Source organism: Oncorhynchus nerka, linkage group LG20 (assembly GCF_034236695.1).
Source record: "Oncorhynchus nerka isolate Pitt River linkage group LG20, Oner_Uvic_2.0, whole genome shotgun sequence".
Lineage (NCBI taxonomy): Eukaryota > Metazoa > Chordata > Actinopteri > Salmoniformes > Salmonidae > Oncorhynchus > Oncorhynchus nerka.
In genome coordinates, this window is record NC_088415.1 from 32,608,086 (window position 1) to 32,625,846 (window position 17,761).

Sequence of the window (17,761 nt, forward strand, 5' to 3'; positions counted from 1 at the left end):
ATTCCATTCAGGAGGACTAGCTGTGGGTTCTTCAATATCGGTAATTCCATTCTGACCAGATAACTTGACCTCACATTTGTATTTGTATTTTATTAGTGATCCCCCATTATCTTCTGCCAAGGCAGCAAATACTCTTCCTGGGGACCAAACATATTAAGACACTTATATTACACACTGTCACACCACCACAACACAAAATGTATGATACCACTATACAACAATATTACATTGTATGTGTGTGTAGAGTGCGTGTGCTAGCGCCCATGTGTGTATGTGTGTGTCTATACCTGTGTGTGTCTCTTCACAGTCCCCGCTGTTCCATTAGGTGTTTTTTTAATCTGTTTAAAGAAGTAATCTGACTCCACTGCTGCATCAGTTACCTGATGTGGAATAGAGTTCCATGTAGCCATGGCTCTATGTAGTACTGTGCACCTCCCAAGGTCTGTTCTGGACATGGGGATTGTAAAAAGACCTCTGGTGGCATGTCTTGTGGGAGTGTCCGAGCTGTGTGCTAGTAGTTTAAACAGACACCTCGGTGCATTCAGCTTGTCAACACCTCTAACAAAAACAAGTAGTGATGAAGTCAATCTTTCGTCTTTTTCTCTCCAGTTTTGTGGTATCCAATTGGTAATTACAGTCTTGTCTCATCGCTGCAACTCCCGTACAGACTCGGGAGAGGCGAAGGTCGAGAGCCGTGCATCCTCCGAAACACAACCCAACCAAGCCGCACTGCTTCTTGACACAATGCCCATTTAACCCGGAAGCCAGTGTGCCATTGTACACCTGGGGACTGTGTACTGTGTCCAGTCCGCCACAGGAGTCACTATTGTGCGATGGGACAAGGACATCCCTGCAGGCCATACCCTCCCTTAACCAGGATGACACTGGGCCAATTGTGCGCCGCCCCATGGATCTCCCGGTCGCGGCCAGCTGTGACAGAGCCTGGACTCGAACCCAGAATCTCTAGTGGCACAGACCACTGTGCCTCGGGAGGCCCTCTCCTCCACTTTGAGCCATGAGAGATTGACATACATATCATTAATTTTAGCTCTCCATGTACATTTAAGGGCCAGCCAATTGCTTTTTCCTAAGTCCCTCTTTATGGCACCTGACCACATGACTGAACAGTAGTCCAGGTGCGACAAAACTAGGGGCTGTAGGACCTGCCTTGTTGACAGTGTTTAAAAAAAAGTAGAGTAGCGCTTTATTAAGGACAGACTTCTCCCCATTTTAGCTACTGTTGTATCAACATGTTTTGACCATGACAGTTTACAATCCAGGGTTGCTCCATGCAGTTTAGTCTCTTCAACTTGCTCAATTTCCACATTATTCATTAAAAGATTTAGTTGAGGTTTAGGGTTTAGTGAATGATTTATCCCAAATACAATGCTTTTAGTTTTTGAAATATTTAAGATGAACTTATTCCTTGCCACCCATTCTGAAACATAACTGCAGCTCTTTGTTAAGTGTGGCAGTAATTTCAGTCGTTGTCGTAGCTGACATGTATAGTGTTGAGTCATCAAATTAAGGGGCCTAAATAGCTGCCCTGGGGAATTTCTGATTCTACCTGGATGTTGGAGTGGCTTCCAAGAACACCCTATCTGTTCTGTTAGACAAGCAACTCTTTCTTGACAACATAGCAGGGGGTGTAAAGCCAAAACACATATGTGTTTCCTGCAGCAGACTATGATCAATAATGTCAAAAACTGTCCCCACAATCTTTTCATCATCAATATCTCTCAGCCAATCATCAGTCATTTGTGTAAGTGCTGTGCTTGTTGATTGTCCTTCCCTTTTAGTGCACTGAAAGTCTGTTGTCAATTTGTTTACCGTAAAAAGTTTACTACGGGTTGGTAACAGGCTGATTGGTCTGCTATTTGAGCCAGTAAAGGGCTCTTTGCTATTATTTTTTTGAAATGTTCTTTATTTAACCTTTATTTAAATAGGCAAGTCAGTTATGAACAAATGTTTATTTACAATGACGGCCTACCCCGGCCAAACCCTAACGACACAGGGCCAATTGTGTGCTGCCCTATGGAACTCCCAATCACGGGCCGGTTGTGATGCAGCCTGGAATCAAACCAGCGTCTGTAGTGACACCTCTACCACTGAGATGCAGTGCCTTAGACCACTGCACCATTCTGGAGTGAAAACTGTTCTTAGGTAGCGGAATGTCTTTTGCTTCCCTCCCGGCCTGAGGGCACACACTTTCTAGTAGGCTAAATTGAAGACATGGCAAGTAGGAGTGGCAATATCAACCACTATTATCCTCATTACTTTTGCTTCCCTCCAGACCTGGCACACAGCTACCCTACTATCTCGGTATAAAGATCTGTGTGCAAACACACTCTCCCATGGACCAGCTCTTAGATATCTCTATTTGCAGAGCACACAGAGACAGATATCTCAAATGTATGCCCATACATCCTGTACTTAATATCAGTGTGTTGAGAGATAAATAGTAGTTCTTTGAAGAAACATATTAACTGGATAACCATCTAAAACTACAGCCTGACAGACGCTCCCTCCCTCAGCCCCTTCTTAGTGTGCACTGACTGGACCATTTTTCCCTGCCTTAAATTGGAATGTTTGTTGTGTGGATAGATCTTGTTTAGACTACCAGGCGCATTATCGGGCCAATCCGTTACACAGTCAGTCACAATATGTACCAAGACCCCAGACAGGAAACCACACTAGGGAGGAGAAGAGATAAGATAGGAGAGAAAAATAGAGAAGCGAAGAGAGAAGAGGGGAGAGAAAAGGAGAGAAGAGAAGGGAGAAGATAGGAGAGAAAAGGAGACATATCAGGTCATTTCCTTGCCCTAACCGTGGTCTGACAGAAGGAGCTGTTCAAAGAGACAGCGGTGTGTGATGAAAAGCCTTATAACGCACGGCCACTGAGAGTAACTGTTCTTAAAAAAGTGAAAAGTATATCTGTTCCGTTTGGCTGAGTAAGCAAACCTGGGAGGGGAGAGTGAAGGCTCATACTAACCCTGACCATTGGAGAGAGGACCCCAACCAGCACATTCCTCTACACAGATTACATTCAAAGGACAAGACGTATGTGTATGTATGTGGTTACAGTATATGTAAGAGATGGATATATCTACACTGCCCTACCATGCAAAAAGGCAGTAACTGCTAATTTGTTAAAAAATGAGTTAATATCATTTTTGCTACATTAAATACATGCTTAATCATGTGGACAAGTATCCTGCCTCCATTGTATTGTTTTGGAGAAAATGGGGGTCCTGTTAGCAGTAACTGCATAAAGTTACTGTGAAACCAAGGTAAATAAAAGCCATTTTTCTCAGTTCCACGCTATGAGCAGTTGCTGCCTTTTTGCTTGGTAGGGCAATACATGCTTCCCAGTTTGCAGGTTCATTCCACAGGTCTTATCATACGATAGCATTTCAACTCAATAAAGGATTCAGCTTCTCCCTTGTGGACAACATGTAAGTGTTTACCAGGGCCTGGTAAACCATTCTTCCACAAAAATGAAATGAGACGTTATTAAATGTACTTGCAAGCACAAAGCATATAGTAATTCTCCATTATCCCATCAAACAACCCACAGACTGGCCAAGGGGCAATGAAGTCAATTGACCCTCAGAGAGAGCATCCTAATCTATAGTGAGGATGAGCATGTGATGATTATACTCCCATATGGTTGCATTTCACCTAGCAACCTTGTGACGGTCACCAGCCAATGTGTCCTATTTACACAAGGCTTTCCTGTTGTCTGTCATATGTGTGTAATAAGCACATGTTAGTCACTTTCCCTTGTCCTTCTTTGCTTAGTTGCTCATACTGGAGGGCAGTGCATTGCTCTGACTGTAACACATAACCCTGGGGAAGTGAGGATGAAAAGTACACTGCTGCATGGTCCTCTGTCCTTGTTCAACTCTCTCCCTACATCATCCTCTGCTAGGCCCCTGGCCAACACGAAAAATGTCATGCCACATCTCTGGCATATGGACTTATCAGAGTTAGCATGTTATGGCCAGGGGAGTTGTCCCTGGCTTTATGCATTAGTTGGCCAAGGCTTGGTCGACCTTGTATCATTGACCTGATAGCCTACGGGTGACCACAGTTCCCATGTGACGCAAAAGTAGAGTCAACAGTCACAGACAGTCCACAAAAAGAACAGTAGTCAGTAGTCTGCAGGTCTCTGCAACAGTAGCTTCAGTGGCTGTGGAATGGACTGTTTTCAGTTGCAGTGTTGTTAATGCTGGTCCAATGGAAACAAACTGACCTTGCACCCCTCACTATTTTTGACTTGAAAATCCATTGAATGAATGGCATGTAAGAACCAAACACTTATCTAAATCAACTAACACCTCATTATCATTCTATAAAGCAGTTAACATAGGAGACAAAATGCCTTGAATAAGCAATCAGTGGCTAAATAATTACAAGGGAGGCCTAATAAGGAAACTCAAAGCACTTTAACATGAACACTTGTTTCACTATGACAGATATGATGAGTGAGAAAAATAGACTCAATGGGAGAGGTCTATTTTAGCAGTCATCTAACTGGCTGTGTGAGCCTCTGACCCGACATCCTAGGCTGAACCCTGACCCTGTCATCGTAAATCACCCTCCTGTTTGTATTTGTTTCAAACAGTCTGGCCTTAAAAGCAGCTGCATCCATTTTTGAAGTTCTCACATAGCTGTGCGTGAACTTCCTTTTTTTCTGAGGCATCAAGAGTAAACCGCCGGTGGGAAATAACTCAAGAGACCACAAAATAACTCTAGATGACAATAAATGACAAAACTGATGAGTAGGAAGGTAACGATAGTGAGTTACAGGAAAGTTTAGATGTGGTCAGTACTGAGGTAGAGGGAGGCATTAGGCAATTTTCACTCACAACATCCAGCTGAAATGCCTAATATAACATCCCTTTATCTAAGCAGGGGTTACTGGTGGATGAAGACTCCATTTTGCATTAGGGGACAATTCACCTCAGGGTAACCTTGAGTCGTCAGTGTCTGTCCTTCAGGCTAATTCACACGGAGCCTTGTCTTTGACTCATACATGTCCTCCATCCTCGTATCTCTAAAGATGCCCTCTCTACTATTAATCACCCATAGACAAGCCAATCTCATTTTAACTGGAGAATCTGTTGGTGATAAGCCATCACTTTGACCCCAACCCACCTCATACCCTGAAACTAAATCTAATATGACCCTTTTCATGGATAATATAGACTGCCAAGCCTACTGGTGGTCTCTTCCCCGCGCACATTCAGTCTGGCTCTCCCAGCATGTTCTCCCTGAAGCCTGCCAGGGACAAGTCTACTCCCTGACTCACACAGACCCCTCCACCTCCTCCACTCCTCCTTTCCACCGCAGCTCCCCCATAGCTGTTCTCCTCCTTTTCTAATAGAACGATTGGACTGACAGTGTGCAGCTGCTTAAACAACACAACGGCTGAATGTCTTGCTGCTGCTGGGATGCACTCCTTGGGTCCTTATTTATAACCTGCTGCACAGGGGCAGTCCTGGTGGAGAGATACAGACAGCAGCAGCTGGCAAGGAACAGAGAAAGTGGTATAGTGGGATATTGGGAAACACTGGAGGGAAGGAAGATATAGAAAGAAAATGGAAAGGAAGAATTGAATCATCATATTTCAACTCACTAATTGTCTCATACCTGAAAAGTTGTAGCTCCCTCTACTGGGCTTCTGGTGAATATAAGACCTAGTATTACTCTATATTCTGGTGGGGGATAGCAAGAGATTCAATTATAAATGATTTATGTAAATAATGATTAAAAAGGATCTGGTGACCAACAAATGGTGTGAATAGTATAGTGTTAAATACCAATGCCAGAGGGTCCCCACTGGGCACACACTGGTTGAATCAAGGTTGTCATTTCAATGGAATTACGTTAAACCAACGTGGAATAGACGTTGACGTTGAACACCAATATGTTAAGGTCAAGCTAAGAGTCTATATATTTTTAGATATTAAGGCATATATAGATTTTTCAACCATTTTCTGTAAAGAAAATGTGGAATAAGCAAAGGCTTTGATTTCTGGTCAAACAGATGGAAAGGGGGGATTCAACAACATCTATCAGAAAAGTCTTAAAAGGTAAAAATACATCAAAACACAACAATGCTGAAGTAAAGACCCCTGCCAACTAATATCAATGCATATTTAATTGTTGGGAAATTATTTGCCTTCTGTAAGTTTAAGTAACATTACCCTGGGCCTTGAAATTCTGTTATCCTAAACCCTACATATCTTTAAGATAATTAAGGGAGGATAATGAAAGTTCACAGAAGTAACAAGTATAGGTAGACCTATTAATTAGTTATAGTGTTTTTACTGATATAAAGTTTGTTTATGAATTATTAAGTGATTAAAACGAACAGAATTTCTGAAAAATCGGTAACGGAATTTCTGCAATTGAATTGACTACAGTGGGAAATCATTAGTAGTCACAAACCATAGCTGGGTCCACAAATTTGGACAGCACAGTACAGTACAGTAAAGAAATGTATAGTTCAGTACTGTAAAGTAGAGTTCACAGTAGAGCACACTGTAATGTATTGTACTGCGCTGCACTCTACAGTACTGAACTACACTATACTGTGCTCTAGTTTTCTGTACTTTGATGTTCAAACATGTGAAACATAGAAGTCTATGATTGGTTCAGATAATTAAATAGTGTTTGTTCATTTATACAGTAATCATTATTAAACATATCCTAACCTGAAATTTGAACTTACAACCTCTTTATTAATGGCATTCAGATCTTCCTGCTATGCCACCATGTCTGTGTCAGTTATCAGTTAATTACTATTCTCTCATCATTGATTCGATTGACTTATTTCAGTAATTTGGGGGGCTTCTGTATAGTTGTCTTATGCTGGTGGGGCATATTACTGTTTTAATGTTATTCCTTAATCACTATGATCAATAAAATTGTTTTTCTTGAATGCACTTCTAACAGAGCTGAGTTTTCCTTAGTGTAAAGTGTAGCAATAGTGGCATAGCAGGAAGATTGGAATGCTGTGAACCAAGAGGTTATGAGGTCAAATCTCAGGTGAGGACATGTTGAATACTAATTATTTTATGCATGCACAATGTAATCATGTTTGTGAGATATGTTAATTTAAAACATTGTATGTTAAAAGCACTTGTGTAACTTGTTTTAATGCCTTTTTTTCTGTGTAAAATAATAATTTGTAATTGAATGAACATATGAAACAAATTGAGCAAACGCGTCATTTTTTATTGACTGCATTTTGTCCTAGATTTTCTCATGTTGGAGCTAAGTTTGGGACAACTAAAAATATTACATGAAGGTAACACTTTGACCAAACAGTTGAGTAAACAAAGAAAAAAAGCAGTGGAACCAGTTACTTAATAATAGTTAGTTGCAACATCTAGACTTTTTTACAGTGCATAATGAAAGTGTGTGGGCAATGGTCAACATTTATTTACCAATTCATGACAGTCATATTTCTCCCAGTTAAAATAACACCTGACCAAGACACATGGGATGGACTAACATAATATTCTATGTACCATAGCCTAATGTAAAGGTGATGATCATTAATATGCTTTAGTCTTGAGACATGGATGTGATGCTAAATGTGTCTAGAAAACGAAATGATGGCCATTTCTGTACCCTTTTACAAAGGAGACATGGGATTTGTAGAGTAGACCATTTGTACACGAGTCAATTTTAAACCTGAGAAAATTAAATAAGGCCCCTTGTGTTCAATGTAACTCCTTTACGTGACAAGCAAACATGCCTTTATTTTCCGCTGTGCGAATCTCAAACAGTAAACATTGAAGTCAGCAGACTCTGTCCCGAGTAGGCTATATCCTACAGCTCCTGCTTGCAACTGATCTTCATTCTCACAAAAACATTGCCAAACAAAATACAACCACATACAAAACCTTTTCTGGACCAGTAGCCTGCAAAGGTTTGAGTAATTTAGTCCTATAATAGCACATTAGCACAGTATTTATAAACCCTACACTGATATATGATTTTATTGACCTGACTAACGTTTTGAATGAATGCATGATCAATTCTGAAGAAAATTGTGTGAGCAAAATGTCAAGAGTGAAACACTTACCAGCCCTTAACGTGTCTATGTCGCTCTTCATTTCATATTCATCAAGTTCCATGAGCGGTCGACAGACGAATAATCAATCCCAGAGGCTTGATTTGGAAGATAACCTTGCTGCAACCTAATCGACAGGTAGACAAATCTCTGCTGCTGCTCAGTAGGCTACAGACCCGAAGTAGTCCTGTGTGCCTCCATCTGCGTCGCGGGAATGCTTGCAGTCACAGCAGCAAGTGTGAAAGGTCATCGAGGCTCTTCAATTATGACTGGCTGACAGGCCCTGTTGTTCAGGTCACGATTGGTGCCCACCCGTCTGGTGCCATGGTGTCTCCAACGTCTTTTTCGAGGTGCATGGAACGGTTTTGTAAGATCATCAGCGTACTAGAGCTGATCTGTTGAAACGTACAGCTGTTGAATGTGACTTGTGTCCTTCTGCTGAATTTACAGCTTTTCAAATATAACTGAAAATGCGTATAGTCATGGCAACGTGCATAGCATGAGTGAGTCTAAGTTATTAATGGAACAGGATATGAGTGTGGGAATTGAGTGGTTCAGAATGTTGCAGTTTTTTCTTCAAAAGGATGATGTTTCTGAACACAGGTCACTCCATTCCAAACAAGGGCATTCTGTTCTGTCTCTCCCCTAAATAAACAATGCACTGCCAAACATGGATCGGTTAGTATTCCTAATTAACTATTCATTATCTCTCTTCTCTTGAAGCTCTCCCTTCCTTTGCCTGGCTTTATTGGTTCAGTTTGTATTGGTCTACAATGTTCTCAAATATGTTATCATCTTATACAAAACATAGGATATGATTGAGGACAATGACAGATTATCTCAGATCCTTGAAGGATCCCAAAAATGACATTGTTTTTCTGTAGATCAGCATGTCCAAAGCTTAAGCAAACATGATTTGTTCATTTCATAATTTCTATTGCCTTTGTGTATTATTTTAAGTTACATGCAGCATAGTTTCCCCTCATGTACAGTATGATGATGCTTCACATTCCAACACTGTTTATATCAGTCAAGCCTTTCTCGTGGGAACAAGAACATTTGATTAGAGATAACATTTTCTCATAACATAGGTTAGTCATCAACATACAGTAACTGAGGGAGATCTATTACGCTGGCCCGGGTTGAATCGGCCAATGGCCCGTCACGTCATAGGGAGATAGTGGGGAGGGAAGAGCACCCTTCTCAAATCAAACAGTCATCTGCGCCGCTCGGTCATGTTGTCAACAGGGCAACATGGTTGATCGTCCAGAAACATAAAACGTCTCTTTTTCATAAAATAAAGGTTTGAATTTACTAACTACTTTTCATTGGGAAGGCAGATAAGGTGTTTTTATCAAAAGCAATCACTTTTGCATGCAAACCGTTTTTTCCTGCAGTACCAGTCAAAGTTTGAACACACCTGCTCATTCAAGGGTTTTTCTTTATTTGTACTATTTTCTACATTGTAGAATAATAGGGAAGACATCAAAACTATGAAATAACACAAAAAAGTGTTAAACAAATCAAAATGTAGATTTTAGATTTTTCAAAGAAGCCACCCTTTGCCTTGATACAGCTTTGCACACTTTTGGCATTCTCTCAACCAGCTTCACCTGGAATGCTTTTCCGACAGTCTTGAAGGAGTTCCTACATATGCTGAGCACTTTTTGGCAGATTTTCCTTCACTCTGCAGTCCAACTCATCCCAAATCATCTCGATTGGTTTGAGGTTGGGTGATTGTGGAACTATGATTTGTTTTTCAACAGGACAATGACCCAACACACCTCCAGGCTGTGTAAGGGCTATTTGACCAAGAAGTAGAGTGATGGAGAGCTGCATCAGATGACCTGGCCTCCACAATACCCCAACCTCAACTAAACTAACATGGTTTGGGATGAGTCGGACTGCAGAGTGAAGGAAAAGCAGCCAACAAGTGCTCAGCATATTTGGGAACTCCTTCAAGACTGTTGGAAAAGCATTCCAGGTGAAGCTGATTGAGAGAATGCCAAGAGTGTGCAAAGCCGTCATCAAGGCAAAGGGTGGCTATTTGAAGAATTTTTGTTTAACACTTTTTTGGTTACTACATGATTCCATATGTGTTATTTCATAGTTTTGATGTCTTTACTATTATTCTACAATGTAGAAAATAGTCAAAATAGAGAAAAACCCTTGAATGAGTAGGTGTTCTAAAACTTGACCTGTAGTGTAACTTTGGGTCTTCCTTTCCTGTGGCGGTCCTCATGAGAGCCAGTTTCATCATAACGCTTGCTGGTTTTTGCAGCACTTGAAGACACTTTCAAAGTTCTTGAAATTTTCCGCATTGCATGACATTCATGTCTTAAAGTAATGATGGACTGTTGTTTCTCTTTGCTTATTTGAGCTGTTCTTGCCATAATACGGACTTGGTCTTTTACCAAATAGGGCTATTTTCTGTATACCACCCCTACCTTGTCACAGTGCAACTGATTGGCTCAAACGCATTAAGAAGAAAAGAAGAAAATAAATTAAGAAGCATTAAGAAGCATTAAGAAGAAAAGAAATTCCACAAATTAACTTCTAACAAGGCACACCTGTTAATTGAAATGCATTCCAGGTGACTACCTCATGAAGCTGGTTGATAGAATGCCAAGAGTGCGCAAAGCTGTCATCAAGGCAAAGGGTGGCTACTTTGAAAAATCTCAAATATCAAATATATTTTGATTTGTTTAACACTTTTTTGCTTACTACATGATTCCATGTGTTATTTCATAGCTTTGAGGTCTTCATTACTATTCTACAATGTAGAGGTGTGTCCAAACTTTTGACTGGTACTGTATACCTGGGCCTGATTACTATTTAGCCATCCATGTTCTTTGACATGTGATTCAGGCACTGCAAGATTATGCATGTTTAGCTTTATGCATGATAAGCTTTATAGTGTGCCATTGAGAAGATTATTTACTGTATTTAGCTTAACCTCTGTGACGCAGTAGTGTGAAAGTATATATAGCCCTAGTTGCCTTGTATCTCTCATGTGTATAAATTACATTTCCATGTTTGTCTCTCCTCCTAGAAACCACCCACACTGTTGTATAAGCACACAAAATGGAAAGTGCATTGTTTTGTGACAACAATAAAAAACCTTTTCTGTAATCTTTGATTCTGTTCTTGCCGGACATCCCTGTGGTCCTTCACACATCCCTGAATCAGTACATGTTTAGTAGAGGTCATCCAGACCCTTTCCATTTTTTCAGTAACCTTTAAATGATTGGATTTGCCAGTTACATGATTTCTCTAAATTAAAATATCTACATTGCCCTAAAGTACAGGTAATATGATCTGGTCTTATAGATTAAAAATTATACCTGCTGCAAACCCCAATATAATACAATATAATACTGCAATTTATTTATCCCAATGTCCCTCAAATTGTCCCAAATATAACTGTTTCTCAAACTGTGTGTTGCAGTCCTATATAAAAACAGCAGATGGCAATATAAGGTTGTATGTCTGGTCTAAATTGAACGAAATACACAAACTATGCTGCAATTGTTGGTTACTTTGGTTACCCAATAAAATGTGGAATGAGAGATGACAATGCAGTTTGGCTATCTTCCTTCCTGCACCTGCCTGAAGGGGAGAAGACAGGTTAAATAAAGATTGTTAAGTCTTGAGACAATTGAGACATGGATTGTGTGTGTGTGTGTTCAATTAAGTGGGGCAAGACAAAAGATTGAAGCGCCTTTGAACGGATTATGGAAGTAGGTGCCAGGCGCACTGATATGAGTGTCAAGAACTGCAAAACAGTTTCCCGTGTGTATCAAGAATGGTCCACCACCCAAAGGACATCCAACATGACACAACTGTGGGAAGCATTGGCGTCAACATGGGCCAGAATCCCTGTGGAACGCTTTCGACCTCTTGTAGAGTCCATGCCCCAACGAATTGAGGCTGTTCTGACGGAAAAAGAGGGAGCAACTCAATATTTGGAAGGTGTTCCTAATGTTCTGTACACTCAGTGTGTTCTTTTTCTGTCATAACAACAGCTGTCCAATATGCATGACCAACCATACTGAGTTTCTCCACTTATGCATTCAGACAATTATTATCCTGAATGGGATAATTAGTGGTATAAACATCCCTCGGCCCAACAGGTGTGTCGGCCAAACTGAGGGACATTATCGCAGGTCTTGAATGCTTTTATGACAGTTGTATTACATAGTCACTGATCCTGCAAAACTTTTGTAAACCTGTTATGGATGCTACAGTTTTTCCTCACCTTGACTTTCTGTGACTACAGTCTAAAAATTGAAAATGATTGAATCCTTGGCTTTGTGACATTTATCCAGTGACTCAACTCATGACTGTGTTGTCAAACTTTCCCCTCTGGCCTGAGACAGACAAACATACAGCATTCTTCTTCATCCTCCAATTCTAAAGAATGACCAAGAGATAAAGAAGAAAGATAGTAGAGAGCTGACAGAACTATGATTTGCTGTGTAGAGGCAACAGCCAATATTGAGGCCAGCATGTGGTAAATTTCTCCATACCGTGTCTGTAGATTGATTGAAAATGATAAAAACATCAAATGAGAGCATAATATGTCCATTTGTGAAATTTTTCATCAAAAATGTATTTTAGGCGGAAGAGCAGTATGGTGATGTTTCTGGCAATAGCAAACTCACTAGATGTCATTTTACTGAGTTAGAATTCACAACTATCCAATTAATAAATTGATAGACTGGATGTCTATCACAGTGCCATCCGTTTTGTCACCAAAGCCCCATACACTACCCAATATTGCGACCTGTACGCTCTCGTTGGTTGGCCCTCGCTTCATACTCGTCGCCAAGCCCACTGGCTACAGGTTATCTACAAGTCTCTGCTAGGTAAAGCCCCGCCTTATCTCAGCTCACTGGTCACCATTGCAGCACCCACTCGTAGCACGCGCTCCAGCAGGTATATCTCACTGGTCATCCCCAAAGCCAATTCCTCCTTTGGTCGTCTTTCCTTCCAGTTCTCTGCCGCCAGTGACTGGAACAAACTGCAAAAATCTCTGAAGCCGGAGACTCATATCTCCCTCACTAGCTTTAAGCACCAGCTGTCAGAGCAGCTCACAGTTCACTGCACCTGTACGTAGCCCGTCTGTAAACAGCCGATCTATCTACCTACCTCATCCCCATACAGTATTTATTTATCTTGCTGCTTTGCACCCCAGTATATCTACCTGCACATTCATCTTCTGCACATCTACCGTTCCAGTGTTTAATTGCTATATTGTAATTACTTTGCCACAATGTGTCACGTTCTGACCTTTATTTCCTTTGTTTTGTATTTATTTAGTATGGTCAGGGCATGAGTTGGGTGGGCAGTCTATGTTTGTTTTTCTATGTTTTGGGGTATTTCTATGTTTCGGCCTAGTATGGTTCTCAATCAGAGGCAGGTGTCATTAGTTGTCTCTGATTGAGAATCATACTTAGGTAGCCTGGGTTTCACTGTGTGTTTGTGGGTGATTGTTCCTGTTTCTGTGTTTTGCACCAGATAGGGCTGTTTTGGGGTTTCACGTTTCTTGTTTTTGTTAGTTTGTTCATGTGAAGTGATTTATTAAAACATTAATCAAAACAACCACGCTGCGCTTTGGTCCGCCTCTCCGTCAATGGAAGAAATCCCTGACACAATGGCCTATTTATTGCCTTAACGCCATTATCTTACCTTATTTGCACTCACTGTATATAGACTTTTTGTTTTCTTTTGTTCTACTGTAATTATTGACTGTATGTTTTGTTTATTCCATGTGTAACTCTGTGTTGTTGTATGTGTCAAATTGCTATGCTTTGTCTTGGCCAGGTCGCAGTTGCAAATGAGAACTTGTTCTCAACTAGCCTACCTGGTTAAATAAAGGTGAAATAAAAAAATAAAAAATTGACCAATCATCCAACAGAGTATTGCAATCATTTCTGTGTGACATTTTCCAGAATATTTTGCTGAAAAGGAATGTTTTCTTCATGCAGCAGAGCTTGAAAATGTGAAAAATCTGTCTCCCTATGACAACTGACATTTACAGTATATCGTCAACGTTTGGCCTCGAAATATGGATACAAAAGTTTTCACAGAAAACACACACTACACTAATCCCAACATAACTCAAACACAATTAATTAAAAATGGCTTTTTCAGGACATCATTGAAAGAGAACTTGATATTAAAAGGCCGTTTTAAACACTGCTCAGTTTTGCATGTACAGTTGAAGTCGGAAGTTTACAGACACTTACGTTGGAGTCATTAAAACTCTTTCACACCACAAATTTCCTGTTAACAAACTATAGTTTTGGCAAGTCGGTTAGGACATCTACTTTGTGCATGAAACAAGTATTTTTTCCAACAATTGTTTACATACATATTATTTCACTTATAATTCACTGTAGCACAATTGCAGTGGGTCAGAAGTTTACATACACTAAGTTGACTGCCTTTAAACAGCTTGGAAAATTCCAGAAAATTATGTCATGGCTTTAGAAGCTTCTGATAGGCTAATTGATATAATTTGAGTCAATTGGAGGTGTACCTGTGGATGTATTTCACGGCCTACCTTCAAACTCAATGCCTCTTTGCTTGACATCATGGGAAAATCAAAAGAAATCAGCCAAGACCTCAGAAAAAAAAATAGTAGACCTCCAAAATGCTGGTTCATACTTGGGAGCAATTTCCAAACGTCTGAAGGTACCACGTTCATCTGTACAAACAATAGTACGCAAGTAAAAACACCATGGGACCACGCAGCCGTTATACCGCTTAGGAAGTAGAGGGGTTCTGTCTCCTACAGATGAACGTACTTTGGTGAGAAAAGTGCAAATCAATCCCAGAACAACAGCAAAGGACGTAGTGAAGATGCTGGAGGAAACAGGTACAAAAGTATCTATATCCACAGTAAAACTAGTCCTATATCAACATAACCTGAAAGGCCGCTCAGCAAGGAAGAAGCCACTGCTCCAAAACTGCCATAAAAAAAGCCAGACTATGGTTTGCAACTGCACATGGGGTCAAAGATCATACTTTTTGGAGAAATGTCCTCTGGTCTGATGATTCAAAAATATAACTGTTTGGCCATAATGACCATCGTTATGTTTGGAGGAAAAAGGAGGAGGCTTGCAAGCCGAAGAACACCATCCCAACTGTGAAGCACGGGGGTGACAGCATCATGTTGTGGGGGTGCTTGCTGCAGGAAGGACTGGTGCACTTCCCAAAAATAGATGGCATCATGAGGTAGGAAAATGATGTGGATATTTTGAAGCAACATCTCAAGACATCAGTCAGGAAGTTAAAGCTCGATCGCAAATGGGTCTTCCAAATGGACAATGACCCCAAGCATACTTCCAAATTTGTGGCAAAATGGCTTAAGGACAACAAAGTCAAGGTATTGGAGTGGCCATCACAAAGCCCTGACCTCAATCCCATAGAAGATTTGTGGGCAGAACTGAAAAAGCGTGTGCGAGCAAGGATGCCTACGAACCTGACTCAGTTACACCAGCTCTGTCAGGAGGAATGGGCCAAAATTCACCCAATTTATTATGGGAAGCTTGTGGAAGGCTACCCGAAACGTTTGACCCAAGTTAAACAATTTAAAGGCAATGCTACCAAATCCTAATTGAGTGTATGTAAACTTCTGACCCACTGTCAGAAGTGTGATGAAAGAAATAAAAGCTAAAATAAATAATTCTCTCTACTATTATTCTGACATTTCACATTCTCAAAGTAAAGTGGTGATTCTAACTGACCTAAGACAGGGAATTTTTACTTGGATTATATGTCAGGAATTGTGAAAAACTGAGTTTGAATATATTCAAATCAAATCAAATTTATGTGTCACATACACATGGTTAGCAGATGTTAATGCGAGTGTAGCGAAATGCTTGTGCTTCTAGTTCCGACAATGCAGTAATAACCAATGAGTAATCTAACCTAACAATTCCAAAACTACTACCTTATACACACAAGTGTAAAGGGATAAAGAATATGTACATAAAGATATGAATGAGTGATGGTACAGAACGGCATAGGCAAGATGCAGTAGATGGTATCGAGTACAGTATATACATATGAGATGAGTAATGTAGGGTATGTAAACAAAGTGGCATAGTTTAAAGTGGCTAGTGATACATGTATTACATAAAGATGCAGTAGATGATATAGAGTACAGTATATACATATACATATGAGATGAATAATGTAGGGTATGTAAACATTATATTAAGTAGCATTGTTTAAAGTGGCTAGTGATATATTTTACATCAATTTCCATCAATTGCCATTATTAAAGTGGCTGGAGTTGAGTCAGTGTGTTGGCAGCAGCCACTCAATGTTAGCTGTGGCTGTTTAACAGTCTGATGGCCTTGAGATAGAAGCTGTTTTTCAGTCTCTCGGTCCCTGCTTTGATGCACCTGTACTGACCTCGCCTTCTGGATGATAGCGGGGTGAACAGGCAGTGGCTCGGGTGGTTGTTGTCCTTGATGATCTTTATGGCCTTCCTGTGACATCGGGTGGTGTAGGTGTCCTGGAGGGCAGGTAGTTTGCCCTTGGTGATGCGTTGTGCAGACCTCAATACCCTCTGGAGAGCCTTACGGTTGTGGGCGGAGCAGTTGCCGTACCATGCGGTGATACAGCCCGACAGGATGCTCTCGATTGTGCATCTGTAGAAGTTTGTGAGTGCTTTTGGTGATAAGCCAAATTTCTTCAGCCTCCTGAGGTTGAAGAGGCGCTGCTGCGCCTTCTTCACGATGATGTCTGTGTGAGTGGACCAATTCAGTTTGTCTGTGATGTGTACGCCGAGGAACTTAAAACTTACTAACCGCTCCACTACTGTCCCAACGATGTGGATAGGGGGGTGCTCCCTCTGCTGTTTCCTGAAGTCCACAATCATCTCCTTATTTTTGTTGACGTTGAGTGTGAGGTTATTTGCCTGACACCACACTCCGAGGGCCCTCACCTCCTCCCTGTAGGCCGTCTCGTTGTTGTTGGTAATCAAGCCTACCACTGTAGTGTCGTCCGCAAACTTGATGATTGAGTTGGAGGCGTGCATGGCCACGCAGTCGTGGGTGAACAGGGAGTACAGGAGAGGGCTCAGAACGCACCCTTGTGGTGCCCCAGTGTTGAGGATCAGCGGGGTGGAGATGTTGTTGCCTACCCTCACCACCTGGGGGCGGCCCGTCAGGAAGTCATGTACCCAGTTGCACAGAGTGGGGTCGAGACCCAGAGTTTGGAGGGTACTATATGGTGTTAAATGCTGAGCTGTAGTCGATGAACAGCATTCTCACATAGGTATTCCTCTTGTCCAGATGGGTTAGGGCAGTGTGCAGTGTGGTTCAGATTGCGTCATCTGTGGACCTATTTGGGCGGTAAGCAAATTGGAGTGGGTCTAGGGTGTCAGGTAGGGTGGAGGTGATATGGTCCTTGACTAGCCTCTCAAAGCACTTCATGATGACGGACGTGAGTGCTACGGGGCGGTAGTCGTTTAGCTCAGTTAACTTAGCTTTCTTGGGAACAGGAACAATGGTGGCCCTCTTGAAGCATGTGGGAACAGCAGACTGGGATACGGATTGATTGAATATGTCCGTAAACACACCAGCCAGTTGGTCTGTGCATGCTCTGAGGACGCGGGTGAGTATGCCGTCTGGGCCTGCAGCCTTGCGAGGGTTA